The sequence below is a fragment of the Temnothorax longispinosus genome, chromosome 5 (genome assembly GCF_030848805.1).
Source record: "Temnothorax longispinosus isolate EJ_2023e chromosome 5, Tlon_JGU_v1, whole genome shotgun sequence".
In the NCBI taxonomy this organism is placed as follows: Eukaryota; Metazoa; Arthropoda; class Insecta; order Hymenoptera; family Formicidae; genus Temnothorax; species Temnothorax longispinosus.
In genome coordinates, this window is record NC_092362.1 from 12783631 (window position 1) to 12806453 (window position 22823).

At 41.8% G+C, this 22823-nt stretch overlaps 1 long non-coding RNA gene across 1 annotated transcript; it reads left to right on the top strand.

Moving 5' to 3' along the window:
- The first annotated feature begins 7042 nt into the window (after positions 1-7042).
- Positions 7043-7967, top strand: LOC139813407 (uncharacterized). The gene is made up of 2 exons (XR_011732158.1): positions 7043-7616; positions 7748-7967. It is a non-coding gene; the product is annotated as an uncharacterized lncRNA (long non-coding RNA).
- The last annotated feature ends 14856 nt before the right edge of the window (positions 7968-22823 follow it).

Sequence of the window (22823 nt, forward strand, 5' to 3'; positions counted from 1 at the left end):
GCATTAAAGGGATGTGTTCGTGAGTAAATCATAAAGTTTTTCTTGTGAGAAAATCCAAGGCGCGCCAATAATCCTCTATTTCCCATATCGCAAACTAAAGCGAGAACTTTAAATCCAATTTGCTCGCATCTCTCTAATATTTTCATAATAACTTCCACAATGGCCTCATGATATGCTTTACCTGTTGTGAAATGATAGGCAACAACTTGTTTATATCGTTTTTGAATGCCTGCGAGAAGAAAAACTAAAGCTTTTGATGCTAGCTGCTTTGGTACTCCAGGAAGTGATACGTAACCAATATAAGCGCCAGTACTAGGATCAAGATCTATCCTTTGCTCAATACTCATTTCGTCGAAAATAAGAACACAATTTCTGTCATTTTCATTCATATTATGTATCATTTCTTGTAGACGTAAAAAGACGCTATCCAAAAGTCCTGGATTAAATTTAATATGTTCTATACTCCTTTGTAACGTTCGCACAGAGGGAAGCGGCGCCATTATTTGTCGAAGATAATTGTATCCTCTGGTTCCACAAGTAAATCGCAGGTTCAAACCTTTAAGAATGGTATCTTCTGACCATTTCATGCCTCTAGAAGTGCCTGTTCTTAGAACTCGTAATTGATCATTGCCAAAATAAATTTGAGTTTTTTGTAAGCAATTATTCAGGATCTTAATTTCTTCTTTTAAATTAAAATTTTCTTTACAGATTTTTCTAAAATCTTGCATCCAGTAATTTGATTGTTTGCCTTCTTTTTGCTCACGTTTATTATTTTCTTTGTATTTTCCTTGTATTTTGTTTTCATCGGTTTCAGATTTCTTTTGAGATTTTGACTGATCAATTTTCTCAGTTAAAGATTCCATTATGTTCATGTTTATGTCATGCGGAGAGTTAGCTTTAGAACTTTCCATTTCTATTGTCTTTTTAATTTCATAAATTTGCACTGGAGATATAGTAAATGGACAATTAGTTTCATGTTTTATATCTGTTAGCCGTTCAGACGGCTGAAGGGGTCGTGCTCCGCTCGCGAGCTCGGAAGGATCGGGATGAGGGCGTCTGGCGGGCTCGGTTAATGATCACACTTTGTTAAACACCACTTTAACACTTTATTAAATATACTAGAGCTTGGCTTGGACGAGGTGTTCTTTATTTAGTGTTCCCGTCTCGCGATTCGTTAGAGTTCATAGATGTTTCAACGCGACGTCGTGGAGTTCTCAGACCGACTGACTAATCGCTCGATTCGGCGGTCTTATATTGGTTTCCCGTTGCTACCTCGGGATCGCCCGCGGTAGCATTAACCTGTGTGGTCAGCGCTCCGCGCTGACCTTCGCGTCAGCGATATCGGTCCTCGATGGACCTTTGGTCTTGACGATTTTAGTCGCTAGGGTCGAATTTCCCTGACACTTGGCAATTCGGTTGCCAAGTGCGTTGTGCGCTCACAACATCCCTCCCCCCGCGGAAAAAGAAAAACGTAGTTTTTCGTTTATTTATGTGTGTTTTCTTTTCCCTTGAGGGGTTACAATCTAGGTGTCTTATGCTATTTTACATGATTGTTTTTGTATTATAAATTTTTTAGTGGTCCCTTCTTTTCTTTATTACATAGATGATTACAGCTATGATACTTATTACTATTACAATTGTGACTGTGGAGCCTACGGGATATATAATATTTTTATTCGTGAAAATGTTCGGTTGGTTATTTTCCATTTCCTTTTTGATTTCTTCCAGATTCAAGCTTAATTTTATTAATTCTGTCGGATCTTTGATTATTGGTTCCAAATTTATTTCCTTATCGGATTCTATTCTATTGCTTATTGTTATGCTTTTTTCTATTGTGTCTGTTACATTAAATTCAGGTAAAATACATTTTTACATTTTTATTATACACTCGGTTTTTGGTCTCTAAATATATATCTGGTGTAGTTAATTTACAACTGTTGCGTAATGTGATTTTTCCGGTTTTCTCTAGTTTTACTTTATTTTCTGGCAATTCTTTGCATTGAATTATTATGTCGGTTGTTTTTGGAGTGGAAAATAACCATGTCTGGGGTTCTGATACTGCAATCCAGAGTGTTACATTTGAGATTATGTGACGCTGTTTTCGGTTTTCTATATATCTCGACGTTTTTACGAAGAGTTGTATTTCAGTCGGCGCATTCGCAGTTATAAAATAGACAGGGAGATTTTGAGCGCAAGTGAATTTGGTATTATCTCGCGTACATTCATTTAAATCGCTTTCTTTTAAAATTATATAATTGTGATTTTCTCGATTTATTCCTAGTAGGGTATGAGAGGGTTCTAGGAGTGTGAAAACATTATGGTCATTGTGTATCGGTACAGGAGTGATTTTTATAATTTCGTATGTTGGGTACGCTATCAATGGGAATACGAGAATAGTATATATGTTCGAGTTATCATAATACGCGTTTACATTTAGATATTTTTGGATAGAATTCCAGTTTTCGGCTTGTATTTTGAATGGAAAATTCAATCTCCTGTCTATGTGTGAGGTCGCTTCTCTTAGTTCTATGATTATTTTTTCGATCGGGAGCACGCGCGTTAATAAAATATTGTGATTTGCGTGAGTCAGATAGTCTGTAATGTCGTTTATGTCTGTCGTGAGGTCATTCAAAATAGCGTTTAATACTAATAGTTGTTCGTCTAGTCCCTCTCTGTACATAAGCTGTTCTTCTAGTTTTCTTGTAAAGTTAGCCATTAAATTTTCGTTATATGACAGTGTTTGTTCTTGATTTATATAATGTCTCAAGTATTCGGCGAGAGTACGATGCGATCTCTCTAGTGCCCCATTACTCTCAGGGTGATACGCCGTTGTTTGAATCTTCTCGATTTTCAATAATTTGCACGTATTTTTGAACATTTCGCTTGTAAAGTTCGTGCCCTGATCCGTGAGAATTTTCTCCGGAATTCCGTGTTCTAACACGATTTTTGTTACGAATTCTTTGGCGATGGTTCTGGCTTCCTGATTTTCGATCGGTATTGCCTTACTAAATTTCGTTAAATTATCCTGAAACGTCAGAATATATTTATTTCCTTGATTTGTAACTGTTAACGGACCGACGATGTCGAGAGCGCATTTTTCAAATGGTCGTTCCGGCGTGTCCGTGATGACCATTGGCATCTTCGTTTTTCTGCTTAATTTATTTTTTTTGGCAGTATTCGCATCTGCCGATGTAAGTCTCGACATCCTTTGTTATACCTTTCCAATCGTGTTGCAATCGGATTCGGTCTAAAGTGCGTGTGACTCCTTGGTGCCCTCCGATAGGCGAGTCGTGATACTCGTATAGTATCTGTTTCTTTTCCTCCTCCGAGTATTCTCGGGGCGCATCTTCTTCTTCTTGCTGTATCGTATGCACAGCTGACGCCTCTGTTATCGGGTTACGGCTCAATGCGTCGGCGTTTAGGTTGCTCTTCCCTGCCTTGTGTATGATTTCGTAATCATACTCCTCTAATTTAAGCCTCCATCTAATTAATCTTGAACCGGGGTCGGTAACATTGAATAACCAGATCAATGGTTTGTGATCGGTTATTATTTTAAATCTAACGCCATAAAGATAGGGGCGAAAATGCTTGACTGCCCACACGATGGCTAGCAGTTCTTTCTCCGTCGTATTATAATTCTGTTCCGCTTTGCATAATACGCGGCTGGCGTACGCTATCGGTCGGTCTTGGCCGACTACTCCCTGTGAGAGGATAGCTCCTATTGCGAAATCTGACGCGTCTGTCGTCACTATAAATTCTTTATTGAAGTCGGGATAATTTAACACCGGCGCGGTTGTTAATTTTTCCTTTAATAATTCAAACGCGTTTTGCTGCTCTATTGACCAAATAAATTTTTCTCTTTTCCTAGTGAGCTTGGTCAGTGGCTTGGCTAGTTTCGAAAAATTTTCGATGAATTTTCGGTAGTACCCGGCTAGGCCTATGAACGACTGAATGTCTTTCAGTTTTTTAAGAGTCGGAAACTCCTTGACAGCTATTAGTTTCGACGGGTCCGGTGAGATTCCTTTTTCCGAAATCACGTGACCCAGGTACACGACTTCCTTTCGTAGGAACGCGCATTTACTCGGTTTTAACTTTAGATTGTATTTTCGGAGCCTGAGTAGCACGGCTATTATTCTTCTGATATGTTCCGTTAGCGTCGCCCCGTATATGACGATGTCGTCGATATACACGAAACATCTCAGCCCTAGCAGGCCGGCCAGCACCGCGTACATTAGCCGCTGAAATGCTGCCGGTGCGTTTTTCAGACCAAAAGGCATGCGATTAAATTCAAAGTGCCCATCCGGAGTGGAGAAGGCTGTTTTGCCTTTGTGGTCTTTATGCATGGGGATTTGGTGATACCCCGAGGCCAAATCTAAAACGGTAAAATATTTCGCGTTACCTAATTGGTCTAATATGTCGGTTATGTTCGGCATGGGGAAAGAATCTCCCATGGTGAGATCATTCATTTTCCGAAAATCAATAACCACGCGAAATTGCACTTTTCCGGATGCGTCCGGTTTTTTAAGAACGACTATTATCGGTGCGTTCCAGTGACTCGTGCTCGGGCTGATTATGCCGTCTTCGAGCATCTTTTCTATTTGCTTTTTCACTTCGGCCTTATGCTTCTCGGGTAACCGATATGGTTTCACATTCACGGGCGCGCTACCTGGCCGGATATTTATCTCGTGCTCTATTGCGGTAGTCGCGCTTAAATGGTCGCCGTCTATATAGAACACATCAAAGTAATCATCGCAAATTTGTTCTACGGCTGCTCGCTCTTCGGCGTTCAAGTGATCGAGCTGTACTTGCTCGCGTACTTTCTTTTGTCGTTCGGCGATGGTCTCGCGCTCGTCGCTCGAGCGTAACGAGAGAACGTCCGCGGTGTCGGGCGGCGGCAGGTCTTCTAAAGTTACATGTGGAGTGAGTATCTCCACGGGCTTGTCCGTCACATTCAATACGCTAATCGGACATTTAAATTCGACGGGCTGCACTAGGCAATGCCCGATAAAGACCCCTGGGGCGGGTTCGCCGCTCCGCACAATGCCGACACGATTATGATCGGTGACGGCTTCCACGATTGTTTCGCTATGTGGCGGAAGTTTTACCTTGCGAAAAGGTCGGAGCTTAAAGGAAGCTGAGCCGATTTTTAATCGCTTTTTCGAATTTGAAATATCTGCTTTGTGTTTTGAGAGGAAGTCGTTTCCTAAAATGCCTTCGTACTCAATGGGAAAATTGTCTTTCACCACGTACATCGTGTGGCGAATTTTTTTATCTCCGAGATCCACAGTGGCTTTTATCTTCCCTATCGTGTGAATCTGGTGTCCGGTTACGCCGACTAGCGTTAACCGTTCTTCCTTCACCATCGCTTTCGCTTTCAAATTTCCCACTTTTATTAACGTGAGTGTTGCGCCTGAATCTAATAACAGGTCCATTTCTCCTTTCTCTGCCTCCTGTACGGGCAGCGTCACTAAGTCTAGCGGGCCTTCCTCGTGCTTCTTGCTTATCTGTGCAACACGATATGTCTCGGCGGCGCGCGCCTTATTCCTTTTAGGCTTCTCATCCTCCTCGCTGCTGCTGCGAGAGGATGTTTCCTCGCTAGATTCTTGTGTCCTTGTCTTTCTGACAGTACTCACGGGCGTTTTCTTAACTGCTTCCGTTTTCGTTCGGCGCGGTCGCTCGGGTTTTGGTCGCCCGTTTAACGACCAGCATTCGTCGCGCTTATGCCCTGCCTTTTTACAATATGAACACTCTATCGTGTTAATGCCGCTAGGCTTCTCGGGTTTCGGCAACGCGTATCTGTTTGCTTGTCGGCCCGTACGGCAATCTCGCGCGTAATGACCGTTCTTTCCGCACTTGTGACATTGTCCTACGGTATTTCCCGCGCCTCGCGTATTCGCGGCGGGGTATTTATTTTTTGCCGTTGCTTGCGCGCTCCGCGGGGAGGGGCCTCTAACCTTTTCCTCCGCGCTGGCGCCGGTTATTGCTTCTTGCAAACTTGCGTATCGCTGCGCTCTTACTAACAGCTTTATATCGTCGTGCAATCCGATCTGAAAATTATGCAGCGCTTGAGTTTTTATGTTTTCAAGGATGGCCTTCTGCTGTTCCTGCGTGTGGCCTTTACCCTCTTCCATTGCTTCATACAATTCGCGCGCTAATTTCTCGACGCGCCTACCGAATTCTTGTGCGCTTTCGCCGGGCTTTTGCGCTAGCGAATTAAATTCCAGCTGCAAGTGCGTCGTGCAGCGTTTTCCTAAATATTCTGTCTCGAGTTCGCGCTTTAATTGATCAAAATCGCGGATATCGCGCGTGTCGAAATCTGTCATAGCCTTCCCTTTAAATTTCGTACAAAGAATAGCTTCGAGTAGCATTGACTCGTTGGTCGGCTGTATATTTTTCATAGCATACGTGCTAGCGTTTATGAACTCTCGGACGCGTTCTCGCGAATCTCCATTGATCTCGGGTATCATTGCTCGCGCTTCTTTAAGGCTGAGGTACCCGGTAACTAGACCCGGTTGGTTCCGGACGTCGCTACGCGTTCGTCCGTATGTGATATCCAGCGGGCCCTGGCTGTGTACGCGACGGTCTCGCGTGTCGGAATCGTATGTGGCGGATTCCATCCGGCCTACGCGATTCTGCAATTCGCGAAAAGCGCGAAGGAGTTCGGCTGATCGGTCGAATTCCGTAGCCTCGATGCGGTCCATGCGTTCTTGCATGTCGCGTATTAGATTAATTAAATCAGTAATTACGGCGTCCGGGGCTCTCAACTCGGATCGCGTCGGCTCTGGGGCCTGAGATCGCCTGGCGGGCGGTCCATTTTGCGCCGTTTCGGTGACGGCTTGTTCGGACACTCTAGATGGGTCCGGATTTTCCTCGCGGTTCTCTCGGCTTGGAGTCGCGTTTCTCGTCTGACTCATTTTGAGAGCTTTAGGCGTATAGTCCTCCTCGTTAGGGTCAAATACGTCGGTGTCGTATGAGGTGAGGGAAAATTCTCCTCGTTGTGACACGTGGCTCGGCGTGACGTCGGAGACGTCTGTCAGTGAGTCTGTCGGAGTCGGTCGCTCTGTATTATTATCGCGGTGTTCGCGTTCGCCTGTTACGCTTACGTCTACTTCGTCGAACGGAAACTCGCGTTCTATGACAACGTTCGGAGATAGTACGGGCGTCTCTTCCTCGGCAAAACGCGAATCTAAATTTTGTCGAACTCGGTCTAATCCGTCTTGCTCAGCGGGCCGGTCTAACCCTTCGCTTTCAGCGGGCCGGTTCACCCCTTCGCTTTCAGCGGGCCGGTTTAACCCTTCGCTTTCGGATCGCGTCGCACTCACCGGGTTAGCTAGATTACGCGAAGCGCGGTGCGCGGACTCGCTATGGACGAACGACACTTGTCGGACGGGCGTTTGTCGGTTCGGGTCGTCCGACATCTACTTAGCGCTCGGGGATATAATAATTTTCGCACTTACAATATCGCCACGAATCGCATGTTGCTGTCCGTCTGCATCGCCTGGTCGTCGGGCCGCTTTGCTGCTTGGCTGCGTCCCTGTTGTCGCTGCGTCCCTGCCGCGCTGCTATGCTGCTTCGCTGTGTCCCTGCGTCGTCGCTCGGGCCGGTGATGCCGTGCGGTAGGTCGTGGCCGTCTCCGGTGTCACTTCTGCACTCGCGGCTGCTACCGTCTTTTTCGCTCGTGTCTTAGCTGGCTTTTCCTCTCCGGGATATGTTGCCGCCGTTCACTAATGTGCTCGTTTTGTTTCAGGCGTGTGAATGAGCTCAGAAGTCCGGTCCTCTTGCGCGAGTAGATGGAGCAGATCCCACCGCTGCCACCAATGTTAGCCGTTCAGACGGCTGAAGGGGTCGTGCTCCGCTCGCGAGCTCGGAAGGATCGGGATGAGGGCGTCTGGCGGGCTCGGTTAATGATCACACTTTGTTAAACACCACTTTAACACTTTATTAAATATACTAGAGCTTGGCTTGGACGAGGTGTTCTTTATTTAGTGTTCCCGTCTCGCGATTCGTTAGAGTTCGTTGATGTTTCAACGCGACGTCGTGGAGTTCTCAGACCGACTGACTAATCGCTCGATTCGGCGGTCTTATATTGGTTTCCCGTTGCTACCTCGGGATCGCCCGCGGTAGCATTAACCTGTGTGGTCAGCGCTCCGCGCTGACCTTCGCGTCAGCGATATCGGTCCTCGATGGACCTTTGGTCTTGACGATTTTAGTCGCTAGGGTCGAATTTTCCTGACACTTGGCAATTCGGTTGCCAAGTGCGTTGTGCGCTCACAACATATCGCACATTTGTTTCATGGAAAATCTTGTACCAATTTTCGTACAATTTTTATCATATATTCCACAAGCAGTTGAAAGTTGCTGACTTGTTTGCATGTGTTAATTTGAAGATCTGAAAAAAACAAAAAATGATTAAATTATAATTTTAACATTTTGCATGTAAGTCTGCATATTATATATATATATATATATATATATATATATATATATATATATATATATATATGTTATGATCCTTACCAGAATTTTTATTATAAATATGTTTTTGCTTCAAAATTGGATTATTATAAGAATGTTCTACAATATTTGGCGAAATTTGTTTTAAAGGAACACGATTTTCTGTGAGTACAGAAGAAATAAAGCTGTAAGAATGCTCTATATACTGTTGATTTGAATTCTCTGAATCCAATTTTGTTTTAACATTGCGCACATGAGTTCCTTTTTTCTTTCGCTTACTAGTTTGCGATTTGTTACAAAAATCGACAGAGGAACATTGACAAAACCGTGCTGGTATTGCACCTTTTTTTATTTCTTTCCGGCGACCCACTACCAATAAATCAGATTGGTCAAAGTGTACCTGAAAATAAAGAAACATTTTTAAAACTACTTTTATTTGAATAATCCTGTATAACATTCTTATGATGTACACTCACTTCACACAATCTAAGATTTTCCAAAGAACGTTTTGACGCGTTCTTGCCGAAAATAGCATTTGATGCTGCTCTTCTTTAGGAAATCGCATCAATGCATATCCTTCATCGGATTTATTGAAGCACCTTGGTGCGCAGCAAGTGTGCGGCATTGCAAATTATAAAATGCAAATCTACGATAAGAATATTATTGATGAAAAAATAAGTATCTCTCTAACTTAACCTATTTATTCAATTATAGATCGTCGAGAGTTCGGTTCGAGCAGCCACGGTGATCGGACGTGTTTCCGCTTCTGTCCCGAGTTGATCGTAGAACCTATCCTTCTTCGCAGTGGTGATTTTAATCGCTTGCGCCTCCTGTGCTAGATTGCTTGCTGCTTTCAGGCCGCTTTTTTGTTTGTAGTTTTTGCGCTCCCCTTTCGGAGGGGGAGCCGTAAATTTTTCTTGTAGAATTGAGATAGTGTTACATGGCGGATCTTTCGGATCCTTTGTCGAAACTCGGTAACCCACGTGCTCCCGGAAATAAGATACCGGGTAAATCAAAAAAGCGAATGAGAGTCGATGTAACGGAACAAGATCTCGACTCGGCTTTTCAAAGAATTATGGAAGGCGATTCAGCGGTTGACGCCGTGGGACAGGATGAGAGTCGACGAGGGATACCACTGCCAGACGGACGGAGGGACGAGAGGACTAATGCAGGAATGGATTCCCTGCACCTACAGGAAACCTCAGACGATGCGATGGATACGGAGGAAAGTAATGTAGTAATTAATTCTGACACCCGCGCAAGCGATCTGTTTATAAACAAAGCTGCCGCGGTTAATAGCACTAAGAATTCTGACGACTCAGTATCCACGCATATCGACTCTAGCAATAAGGAGATAATTCTATACGCCCGATCACGTGATCCGGCCGTGTCTAATGTTATTGACGAGAATAGAGAAGCATACTCTGTTTACGATGGTAAGCTGAAGAAGTGTACACAGCAACAACTGCGCCCGATGATTACCAGATACGACAGCAGCTTTCGAGGCAAAGCAAAGATTACAATTAAATTACCCCCCGATCAAACGTCTGCAAGAAACGGGAAAAATTTAATTAAAATATGGATGCATTTAACGAACATCCGTATCTGCCCCTCCTCTCTGGAGATGTTGAACCATTATTCAGCTGAAGCGGAATTTATTGATTATCTCGAGGCCAATCTGGCCCTAGAAGCAATAGAAAAGATCCCGAGTAAATTGAAAGCGTTTATGGAACAACGATCCATGATTAATAAGGGCGTCATCGCGGATTGGCTATCCTCCATCAAAGACCTTTGGTCGGTAATACAGGATAGAACGGGTATTATCGGCCTGGAGCGTATGTACCGACGCAAATGGGACAGTACTGAGAAGAAATTTATCTTATCGGAAACGGACAATATTATTGTTGTTACCTTCAAGGGAGTCGGTATCAGAGAACTGAAGATATTTTCCAATAGTGTGGGCTTGAAGGTCAGGCCTTTCGTTCCGCAGACCAGGCAATGTTTCAACTGTTTCAGGTTTGGTCATACTAAAATATCCTGCAAAAGTGAGTCTTATTGTATCGTATGTGGTGACAAATCACACGGCCAATGCGAGGAATCTGTCAAGTGTCGCAATTGTGGTGGCCCCCACAAATCGACTTTTAGAAACTGCCCTGTGTTTGAAAAAAACAAACAAATTAATATAATTATGGCTCAGAAAAATGTATCTTTTTTCAGTGCTAGACGCATTGTAGAGGGAGGCGATCGCGTTACTCCCCCTGCGGATGTTAGAACGAGCGAGGGATTATGGCCGAGATTACCCTCCTCGAGGAAGGGCACTTATGCGGAGATGGTCCGCGACAATAGTGAAAACCAGGACAACCGACGTAACTCGGAGGCGACAGTATCTCGCCCTTTTGAATACAAAAGACGCTCCATGGACTCGGAAAGGAGGCGGGTTCCTCCGCACAACCCTACTCAAGATTATTATAAACAGTTCGATCCCAGAGCAGGTGACATCAATAAGGAGAAACATGGTATCATGTTCACGTCGGCCAGAAATGGAGCGGCCTGGTCGAACGCTATCACCACTCAACCAACGGGGGACGCCCCACCAATCAATCATGTACCACAGGTGCCTCAGGATGTTGCTGACGGAATGAAGGAAATGTTGCCGCTCCTCAAACTACTGAAGGAGTTGATGGTGAAATGGAACGATAAGGGTGGGCCCCCGCTCCTTCGTGAGTTAGGTAATCGGTCTGAGCCCATTGAAGGGAGGTCTTTCCTCCCCTCGACATAACCTTCAGACTCTTACTTTGGAACTGTCGAGGTTATGGGACTAGTGCTAATAAATTATCTAAACGTGTTATGGAGTACGACATTGTTGTATTGACCGAGACTAGACGTTCTGACGATAAACGTATATACTTTTCAGGCTACAAGACAATTCAAAGCAGGAATGTGTTGAACAGTGGCGGTGCATCGATCTCGGTACGGAAGGGCATCGAATTTGATGCCATACCATTATCGGATGACATTCCCTTCGGCTACGACATTGTTGGCATCAGGACAAAGAACTTGGATAACAACTGTAGCATTATGGCGGTGTATAGGCACCCACGAGGGGTCCTCACTGAGGCGGATATTGGTGTGGTTGCGGACCAAGTCCCTGGTACTCTGGATTCGATCATTTTAGGCGACTTTAATGCCCATAACTCTACTTGGAACTGCGACTTTACTACGCCTAGTGGCGAGGCCCTACATGACACATTGCTGGATAGAGGCTACTTCTGTATTAATACAGATACTAAGTCAAGGGTTGGGCACGAGAGGACAACGTGACTCTAACATTGATCTGGCCTTTGGTTCGGCAGGTATCGTGGACAAGGCCGAATATGAACAACAGGAAGACGCTTGGGATAGCGACCACTATCCCATCTCTTTTATTGTGGATAGTGAACCTCAGCCTTATAGAAAAATCACTAATAGAATTACGTCAAAGAAGACGAACTGGCAAACGTTTTCTAAACTCGTTGACGGGGCTATTAAGAAGGAACTTCTCCCTTTCATTGACCATTTTTCTGAGGATGTCGATACATACTACATGCGGTTTATTGATATTCTCAGATCGTCGATCGACCACGCATCCGGCAGAAGCAAGCACCGGGGTCCCCTGATGACAAGGTAAAAAAGCATAAGGTTCAACATAGATGGTGGGACGTGGAATGCGACAGGCCATCCAAGATAGAAAAAAAGCGTTTTCTGCGTTTAAACGCTGTAAATCTCTCAGTACATGGGATAGTTATAAACGAGCATGTGCACTGGTCAGAAGAACGATCGCTGATAAAAAAAAGGACATGCTTCGAGGAATTCTGCGCTGGAATCAACCGGTTCACTAGCCTGACTTACGTTTGGAATACCATCAGGATTTTGAAAAACGCTAGGAATAATGTTTGATGGAATACCTGGAGCGTCAAGAACAGAGAGGAGGAAATAAGGAAGTCTATCGACAAGCTGGCCCCTCCTTTCGCAGGATCAGACCCGACGCCTTTCGACATTGAGTACAGGGATGATTCCTTGAATTCCTCGTTCCGAAGATCGGAATTGGACAGAGCCATCAAGATGATAAAGAAAAACTCTGCCCCGGGGCTGGATGGAATCGAGTATAGGATGATCAAGGAATTGCCTGACACAGCCCTTGAATGTTTGTTGGCGCTGTTTAACTGTATATGGCTCTCGGATTCGCTGCCTGAGGATTGGCTCCATTACCAAGTGGTTTTCATCGACAAGCCTGGAAAAGAGAAGGTTCGTCCGATATCCTTATCGTCTTGTGTCGGCAAGCTGTGTGAACGCATGATAAACGAGCGTCTCATATGGTGGGCGGAAAGTGCACACAAATTTAATCCATCTCAGAACGGCTTCCGCAGGGGGAAGTCGTGCGCTGACAATCTAGTTAAGATTGTGTCGGATATCCGAGCCTCTATATCTTCGGGTGAGTACACGCTGGCTGCTTTTCTCGACGTGTCGGGTGCTTACGATAACGTCGAGTTCCGCACTATGATTGAGACTCTTATTGCGCTTGATTGTCCCGCGGGCATGGTCATATTTATACGTAAATGGCTATACCGGAGACTTGTACGTTTTATTGTTAATTCACAAGAATTCATAGAACGCCTTGTTTATATGGGACTCCCGCAGGGCGCTGTTCTCAGTCCTGCTTTGTACTCACTTTACACGGGGAGAGTATGCACTGACTTACCTGAGGGTGTGCAATCATGTGAGTTTGCTGACGACATCGGACTTTATGTGTGCGGTCCCAACAGACAACGTAATCGGGAGCTACTCCAACTGGCGGTGAACTTGGTTGCTGAAAGACTGCGCCGTATTGGACTTGACTTAGAACCGCAGAAAACCGTCATTGTGGAATTTAATAAATATTGCCTGTATAATGAGAACCAAAGTATGGTGATTCAGGGATGCGAGGTGTTCTACAGTTGGGAATCGAAGTTTCTGGGTATCTGGATGGATAACGGATTGAAATTTTCTCATCAGATCCAGGAAGTTCGGAGTAAGGTCGACAGAGCGAATGCGGTTATTCGATATCTATGTAGAATCTCTAAAGGTCTAGAGGTTAATACGGCTTTGATGTTGTACAAGAGCTTGGTTCGTTCGATTACAGATTATGGCAGTTTCGTTTACCATCCCAGGGATGCCAACTCAGTTCTCAAGCTAGAAAAGACGCAATATAAAGGCATTAGGACGGCCTTGGGATACCGTAATAGCACTCCGAATAATGTTATCGTGGCGGAGGCGAAGGTCAGACTGTTGAAGGATCGTGCGGAGATGCTCGCCAGGAATTATTTATATAAAGCTATGGCTCACAATTTGGACGGTGTATGCGACAGAATCCAGAGGGCTTACGACTCTGAATTGCGGGTGCGCTACCGTCAACCTACATACGTAATGTCCCTTATGTCTAGAGTGTGGAGGAAATGCGCCCCTGTCAGAACACTTATTGGTCCACAGAGAATTCACGAAACGTTTCGGGGAGAATTCGAGGCGCATGATTATGTTCCTGTGGTCGATTTTACTATTGGACTTTTGAGGAAGGGTAACAGTGAATATTCAGATGCTTCTATGATAGAAGACATTATTGAGAAATACCAGCTGAGTAATGAGGCGGAGATTGTATTGACGGATGGATCGCATGGCCCCGACTGGCAAGCTACGGGTGCTAGTATCGTTATAGACGGGCAGGATACCGCCTATAAAATCAGTATGTCTAATGTCTGCTCGTCATATACTGCGGAGATCTTTGCTATTAATGCGGCGCTGAAACTCATGAAGACATCACGAGACACAAGAAATAACCACATTGTTATTATGTCTGACTGTAAATCGGCTCTTTCTGCTGTTCAAAACAATCTTATTTCAGTTCACAAATGCAAATATGCGGTGGAGACTAGATTGCTCATTTACTCACTCGAAAGGGAGCACAATATGAAGATTGTGCTTGTGTGGATTCCCGCCCACGTCGGTATCGCTGGGAATGAGCTGGCCGATGGTCTGGCTAAGGAAGCTGCGCATGAACCCCCAGATGAGAGCATCGAGGTCCCGACGGGGGACCTTATGGCAATGGCAAGGGAGGAAACTTGGCAGGCTACTCAGGCCTCTATCAAACGAGACTCCGTCTTCAAGGGCAAATTTTATTTTTCAAAGTTCTATGACGAAGAGGCCCGCAAGCCGTGGTTCAGTGGAATTAATGCCGAAAGATACTACGTAACGCTCATTAATAGGATTAGAGCGGATCATTATAATCTGGGAGCTTCGCTCTTCAGGAAGAACTATATTGATACGCAACGATGTGAATGCGGATATGAACGTGAGGACCTGATGCATGTTATTCTACAGTGTCACAAATACGATGATCTTAGGATCAAGTTGGACGAGGATCTTAGAGCCGTGGGTTACCTCGCGGAAATTAATGTGTATAGCATGATTAAGAATAGAAATTGGAACCTGCTTTATTTATTTACGATTTTGAATTCCTTAAAGGAACAGGCAAGATTATATAGCGTGCTTGCATCTGCACTTGTTCCAGAATCCTTTTCAGGAACGGTCTACATTGTTTGTGCTAGGTTGTCATTGACAAAAGGCACTTATCCTCCCTTACCCGAGGGAAAATCCAAAACCCCCCTTATAGATCGTCTTTACATTTTATTAATTCAAAATTTTTTTATAAGTTACTTACAATTAGACATGATAATTAACTTACCAACAATAGATGTTCATAAATATATATACATTACACATCCGTATGAAATTATTTCAATGTAACATATAAAACAGCAGGTTATCGTATGACAGGTATATTATATGTCTTCATAGTGCACACAGTGTACAAATGGTGTAACATGGAGTGCACCATCTGAACTTTTAGACGATTAAGACCCCAGCCAATCAGAGTCCAGAATGAGTTGGCGAGTCTCTCTTTATAGGGTCTCTAACACACACACGATGTGCAAAATCCGACCAACAACCTTCACGTGGTGCACATTGGTTAATGCTAATGTCGGCGGTAAATGTCATTTTTCAAGAAAAAAAGGGTTAACTTCAACATTATGTGAATAGGTAAAAAAAAATCGTAGGAAGATTTAAAAAAAAGCATTTTGTAGGTAAAATGTTACAGTTTGTAGTATTTGTATTGAATTCTGTGAAAAAAATTTTTTATTAAACTGCAGAGTGTTAAAAATGTGTAATTTTAAGGAATAAATCAACATTTTTAATTTTAGCACCAAACAAGGAAGACAGAAAAATTTTTTATAGTCACCGATACCACGTTAAAGCTGACATTTTGAGCTTTAAAATGCTTTTTTTTGTTTGTTCTACGATGATTTTTCATCGAGTTACGTCAATTTTTCTAAAAAATACAGGGTTTGCTTCAAAGTCGTGTAAATCGGTCAAAAAAAATCGTAGAAAAATTTAAAAAAAAGCATTTTGTAGGTAAAATTATGTAGTTTATGAAACGTTAATTGAATTTTTTGAAAACAAATTTTTTAATTGAGTTTCAAGTAGTCAAACATAAGTTAATTTTAAAGAACAAAACAATGTGTTTTTTTTTAAGGCGTACAACATAGAAAATAAAAAAATTTTAAAAATCCACCGAAAGTGCGTTAAAGTTGTAACTTCAAGCTTCAAAATGCTTTTTTAGATTTTTTTTTACGATAATTTTTCGCCGACTTACAGCAGTTTGAAAATAGCCTAATTTTTAGGGTTCATAAAGTGTTCCCTATTTTTTTTGTACGAGTGTATTTGCGGATCAAGTAAACGGTACACACGCTTGTATAACTGCAAACGTATCGTAAAGTCTTTGTAAGAATTATATTTACTCCAAGCAATATTCTTGACTCGTGTCGGAGATATTTCCAAACCATCGGTAAGAAAATATTCTTCACTGAGAGAAAACTTGGTTGAAAGAAGTAAAATAAAATAAGTAAGTGCTTTTCTTGACTGTAGAATGATTATTTTTTCGTAATGTTTATAATTAAAACAAATAACAGTATAATTTTTATATTTGTAATAAAGACATTGCATTTATTTGTAATTTTTTATTTTTTTAGATGCGGTCAATCATGCGGACTTGGCAATTCTCGTCAGTCTTGCGGCAATGTATTAAGGAAAAATGTGCTTCCAGTGCCGTTTTATGTTATTATTTTTAACAATTATATTAACAATTTTATTTTATTTTAACAATTTTTAACAATTATAATATAAACGCATTTTATTATTTTTCATTTATTTTGTATTATTTTCATCTCATCGTCTCATCATATCCAGAAAAACCTGAAATAACGAAATTATATACGATATAAACATAAGCTAAAAGGAATGAAGCATCAGAACCAGAGGATCGTCACTAGCCCGTTCGATCATGGAAGTAAAGCAACTTTGACGAGTGCGGTTACTACTCGGATGGGTAACCGCCCGAATAAAAAAAATACGGCAATATATTTCGGAAACCTTTCAACACATTTTCTTAGAAAGGTTTCAAGTGCGAGAATCGCGGACATTTTGCTATTCCACACAGCTGTCTCACAGAGATGTTGCGGAAACATTTTGAAACATTTATGACATGTTTCAACACTCCATCAGTTGAAACATTTTTTAAATATCTGTGAAAGGTTTCAGATATATTTCGGTAAACTTTCAGTACGGTTTCAGAAAGGTTTCAAGTGCAAGAATCGCGGACATTTTGCTAATCCAGAGATGTCTCACAGCTGTTGCAGAGAAACATTTCGAAATATTTATCAGATGTTTCAATCCATCGAATGAAACATTTCTTAGATATTTCTGAAAGGTTCTCGTGCTGTATGGGTAATTAAATACTTATTCAAAGAACATAAACTATATTCATGAAAATAAAATATATTCGTGTAACGTTAACAAAAATGTTATCTTACATCTCAAATAATAAAGGAAATATTTTATAAAAGTACATCGCTCATCCCACTCTCTTCATCTTGCTTTTTAGATAAGCCTGAGAAAGATGCAAGGGCCACAGGAAAACACCATGCTTTTGTAGAGAAAATGTTATCCATGATACGCAAAGAAAGATACGACGTGTATTGAAACAATCAAGAAAATGTTGCTCACAAGTCCTCTAGCTTCCTATTTCCTGCATGTCATTGCCTGATTTATCGTTACAGATCTTTGACTGGTTTTGTTATGGTAGTTATTTGAAGATTTTCAGTTTGGCAGCACACATTGCAGTCCCGTCACATTATGTCCATTACGTTTCACAGAATCTCAGAAACCTCCTCCCACGTTTTCTTTTCAGATTGTTTTTCATCGGTAAATATTTTCTCATTTGCTTCGTAAGTCTCGAGCAAAAGCAGCACACAAGGTGTTGTCCACCTGTATATATATGGAGACTTGCTGAAAATTATATGCAATACACGATATGTCACTAATTGTTTCATTGAAAGCGTCATTATAAAAGACTAAAGCTGTGACTGATTTGTAAAAGAATTTTGACATACCTCCATCAAGTTTGCCGACTCGTTGCCGATCAAGTTTGTCACTTTCTTCTTCCGTTATACCGGCAACTTGAGAACGTTCTCTCGTTGTTGTATAATGCCACAGTTGGTGACGGTGACGGATTGTCTTATGTAACTTTCATCGATTCCCGCTCCTCCTTAACAGCAGCATTCATCAATGCCGTTTGCAAATACTACGTCTGAAAAAAGGGACATCACTGCTGGTGGAGTAATGGTTTGAGCAGATTGGTTTACTTATATAATTTGAAGACAAATGTTTTATACTTTTAAATCTTTGTTTTTAACGGACAACACTGTCTTCCGTTACAAGTCTTACAAACGTTGCCTTAGTACACACGTTTCAGATTTGAGATAAAAGACACAGGTGCTATTCCGAACGCAGTCTTAGTTAACTAAAATGCTATAGTGTACATACGTGACGTTGGAACCGGGTGATAAATCATCCGTTCCAACGTCGAGTTCCGCTTGCACCGTAGACGACTGCCAACAGCCAATCAGCGTGAAGCGGGCGACGGAGCCGAGCGCGGGCATGACGGAGACGACGGCGCCGACGACACAAGCGGCCAATGAGGAGTAGGCGAGTCTCGAGGACACCGAGATCGCGCAAATATTCGAGCAGATACCACAAGAGGTAGCAGAGGCGATAATTCTTGCCGAGGGTGCGGATCAGCCCGCCGGATCAGCCGAGGTTGACGACGTCGTGGCCAGCCAATCCCCAGCAGCGGAGGAGGTGGTCGAGTCGACGGTCCCGGAGGACCAATCCCAACGCACGGAGGCGTAAGCCCGTGTAAAACGAACCTTTTTTGATATATTATTAGGACTTTGAATAAGTTCTCGCTGTTTTTTCGTGAAAATGAATTTTGTCGTGTCTATCCTCGTATTGAGGCCGTTTTTCCTTCAATGCTCGTCTCAAACGCATCAATTGTAGTCGATAGCGATCTCCCGTGATGGTTTCGTAGGGTTTGAGGAGCTCATAATAAACTACACCCAGCTGATCCCACCAAATACAGAGCATGAGCTTGGAACCATGGATATTCTGCTTTGCCGTCAATGTTGGTGCATGGCCGGGCTTACCTCACGATTTTCTATGCTTCGGGTTATCGTAGTGTATCCACTTTTCATCGCCAGTCACGATACGATGCAAAAAACCTTTCCTTTTCTGCCGTTGGAGCAACTGTTCACACGTGAAAAAACGCCGTTCGACGTCTCTCGGCTTCAATTCGTACGGCACCCAATTTCCTTGCTTTTGAATCATTCTTAATCCTTTTAAACGTTTGGCAACTGTTGTGTGATTAACTCCTAATGATTCTGCAAGTTTATTTTGCGTCTGACTTGAGTCTTTATCGAGTAATGCTTCCAATTCTTCGTCTTCAAACTTTTTCGGTGCGCCAGAGCGTTCTTTATCTTTAACATCAAAATCATTATTTTTAAAGCGTCTAAACCAATCTTTGCATGTTGTTTCCGACAGAGCATAGTCGCCGTAGTCTCCACAAGAATTCTATGTGCTTTAGCTGCAGATTTTTTTTGAAAAAAGTAATGCAGTAAAATTTCCCGCAAATACTCTTTTTTTGGCACGAAATTCGACATGTTTAACGCTATAAAAAAATATGTTGTTTACACTTCGGCGGAATAACATATACCGTTATTTCGAGCCTAGTGGTGGAGGTTCACGATGAAGTTGGCTGTAGTATTGCCTGATTCAAAAAAGTTAAGATAACGCCATCTATCGGGAAACAGCGAGAACTTATTCAAGTCCCTAATATAATAAATTAGATTAGGATGTTATTGTGAAACGCGAGAACGCGAAAAACTCTAGCGGGAGATATTTTCTTTTATTTTATATATTTATACGAGAATTGTATTATTTTGATTTTATTGTCACATAGAGGACGAGGATAGGTAGCGAAGGTGCAATTGAGCATGCCAAAGTTTTACACGAACATTTTATTTGATTTCTTTAAGTTATTTAATTCTCAAAGCGACATCGCGAGATAAGCGCGTATACATGTAAGCGAACGGTTTGACACATATTAAAAACAAAACTGACTCAAATACACGACTGAAATATATTCAAAACACACATTCACCAATCCCAACTATCCTGGAGAAAGAATTCACAATTTAAGCAAAGTAATTATTAGAGTCACGAAAAGAGCCAATCAGAGGCCAGAGTTAGCAAAAGCAACATTCAGCGATGGATTCGGATAAATTCCGTATCTTAGTCTTATCTTTCATTTTTATCCTATTTGCAATAGCAATTATCTGCATACTGTTACTAGCCTATTCACACCGGGTGAAAGCAGAACCTTGCAACCGACGCCCAAAGGGTCGTCAGCTCCATTGACACCACTCGAAGCTTTACTCAAGGCTAAGAACGCAGCGCAGATGCAGGGGAAGCGAGACACCACGCCAGCAAAGGATGGGGTTAAAACTAAGGGTGAAATAAAACTCGACACCCGAATACACACCTCGACTTCTATTCCCAAAGATCCTGAAAGCAAACTTGACATTAGCAGCGGTTCAGCGACAACCATAGCGGTTGACAGTAGCGAGCCGGATGACAACGAGGATCAGCTGATCGAGCCGAGCCAGACTATCCGAGAGGATGACGCAGAGCCAGCCGATTCGCAGCCAGCGTAGTTGTAGGTACCAAGCCTGTAACTTACGAAATATTACTATATTAACGTATCTCATAATGAGATTATTCTTATATTTTAAACATGACAAAAGTCATAGTTTGACAGTTATCCATAGATACATATATTATTAAAGTTTTTTAAGCAAGACTCTTCCAAACGAGTCATATATAATCAATATTGCGATAAAAATGCGTTACGTTAGCTTAGTGACAGTCCAAGCGGGACAAAAACATATAATTTCTTTAACTTTTGTTATTTTGATAAATATCTATTTCTAGAGTGACATATAAGTTCACAGTGTCGAGAGAGACACGAATATTTAGTTTATTTATTTTGATTTTGAGTTTGCAAAGTTTTTAGTGAGAATGTTAGTTAAAGGATTATTGACATTTCTATGACTTGGATTTTACTGAGAGATCGTAAATTCACCGTTTATTTATAATAAAACACTGTTTGCCAGTTTAGCAACACGCGGCTGGAAACTTAAGATCGATAGCAACACGCCGCTAGAAACTTTAAGCTCAGTAGTTCTTACGAACTTCGCCGTTTATCGTGCGTATTATTTATTAACGTTACAAATGATTTTGTTGGAGTCCAGAGAGACTACCCGTGTCGTATATTTTATTTAATTTGAGTTATTTCATTTACGGCAACACGCCGCCAGCAACTTTAAATCGTGAGTTTGAATCAACTTTCACAATTATTATGCGATTAGTTTGCGAATAGATTTAATAGCTTTCTAATGGTCTAAATAGACTACCCAGATGTCATTCGTTTAATTTTACAATACTTCACTTGAGGCAACACGCCGCCGATAACTTTAACTCAGCGATTCGAACGAACTTTTGAACTATCAGTCCGAATAACTTTTAATCAGTCTTAAAATGATTGTTGCGACTCTTAGAAGTCAGTCATATGATAAATTTCTTAAATTTCTAATTATTTCTCAAAGTTACAAATTAGTGGTGAAAATTGTGAGTAAGCCTTATGATGCCTATTTGACCATGGATATGAGTCTTAATGATTATAAACACTGTTAGTCTAAAATGCTTTTCTCAATTTTCTTATTTTTTCAAAGTCAAGGTCATTTTCTTAATTAACGATAATTTTATACTTTTCACGATGGAATATCATCTTTTAAGACTGAATAGAATTACACGTAGCGTCAGATCGTTACTTTTTCATTTATTTTATCTGAAATTCCTGAAAAAGGGAAAACTTTATTATTTCATTAGTTTAACGTCTCAGTTACGTTCATTATACTTACCGGGATACTTACCTGACGAATCCTGTTGATCCTGGAATGCCTGGATGAAATCTGAAAATAAAAAGAGAATTAATGAATGATAACGCGATATTAGATGCGAATGATGTTAATGAGAAGGGAAAAACCGTACTCGATGTAAAAGCATGTATGATATTGCGTGATTGAAAGGAAAAAGGAAAACGGGATTCATAGAGTCATAATTTTATTTAAAATATCTGAAAACATGTAGTCGCATGAAATATTATTTCGTCATAAATTTCCGTTACGCGAACGTCGGCATATGCCTTTGACGTAATATGAAACCAAAGTTGTTTACTGCACGAGAGATTTCCGAGAATTTTGTTGAAACGAGTCGACTACATGATAGAGTGAGATGGCTGGAGAATAGAACTAGCTGCTCATTGGCCACAGGAGAGATGGTGGGAATGAACAGCTAGAGAGAGTATAAAAGGGAGAGAATTTTCAGCTCGAGGTTCTTTCCCTGGTAGAGCTCCTCGAAGTATGGTTCTTCGATGCCATAGAGTGTGCTTCTTCCGTAAATCGAATCTATACGGTTATCGTGCTTAAGAAATAGCTTTCGCATATTCGTATCGGGGAAAGATTAGTGCGCGTGAACGTGTTCTTATAATTATCTTTGTACCAAAGCGAGCGATAGTTACGCGACAATTCATTGTTAGATATACCGATTCGTATTATGGGATAGACCCGGCAGTGGCATTGTCGTTAGCCTTATTTCAGTGTACCTTGTACCGAAAATTAAATATATTTGTTATTGTTTATTCAATACAAATTATAATTTATTAAAATATATTCCTATCCTAATTAACCGGATATATAAGCATCTCACGCGACGCGAAAGCAAGTGCGGATCCAGAGGACGAGCCATTGACGTGAAGATAGCTATCTTGGAAGAAAGGAAGCAATCGA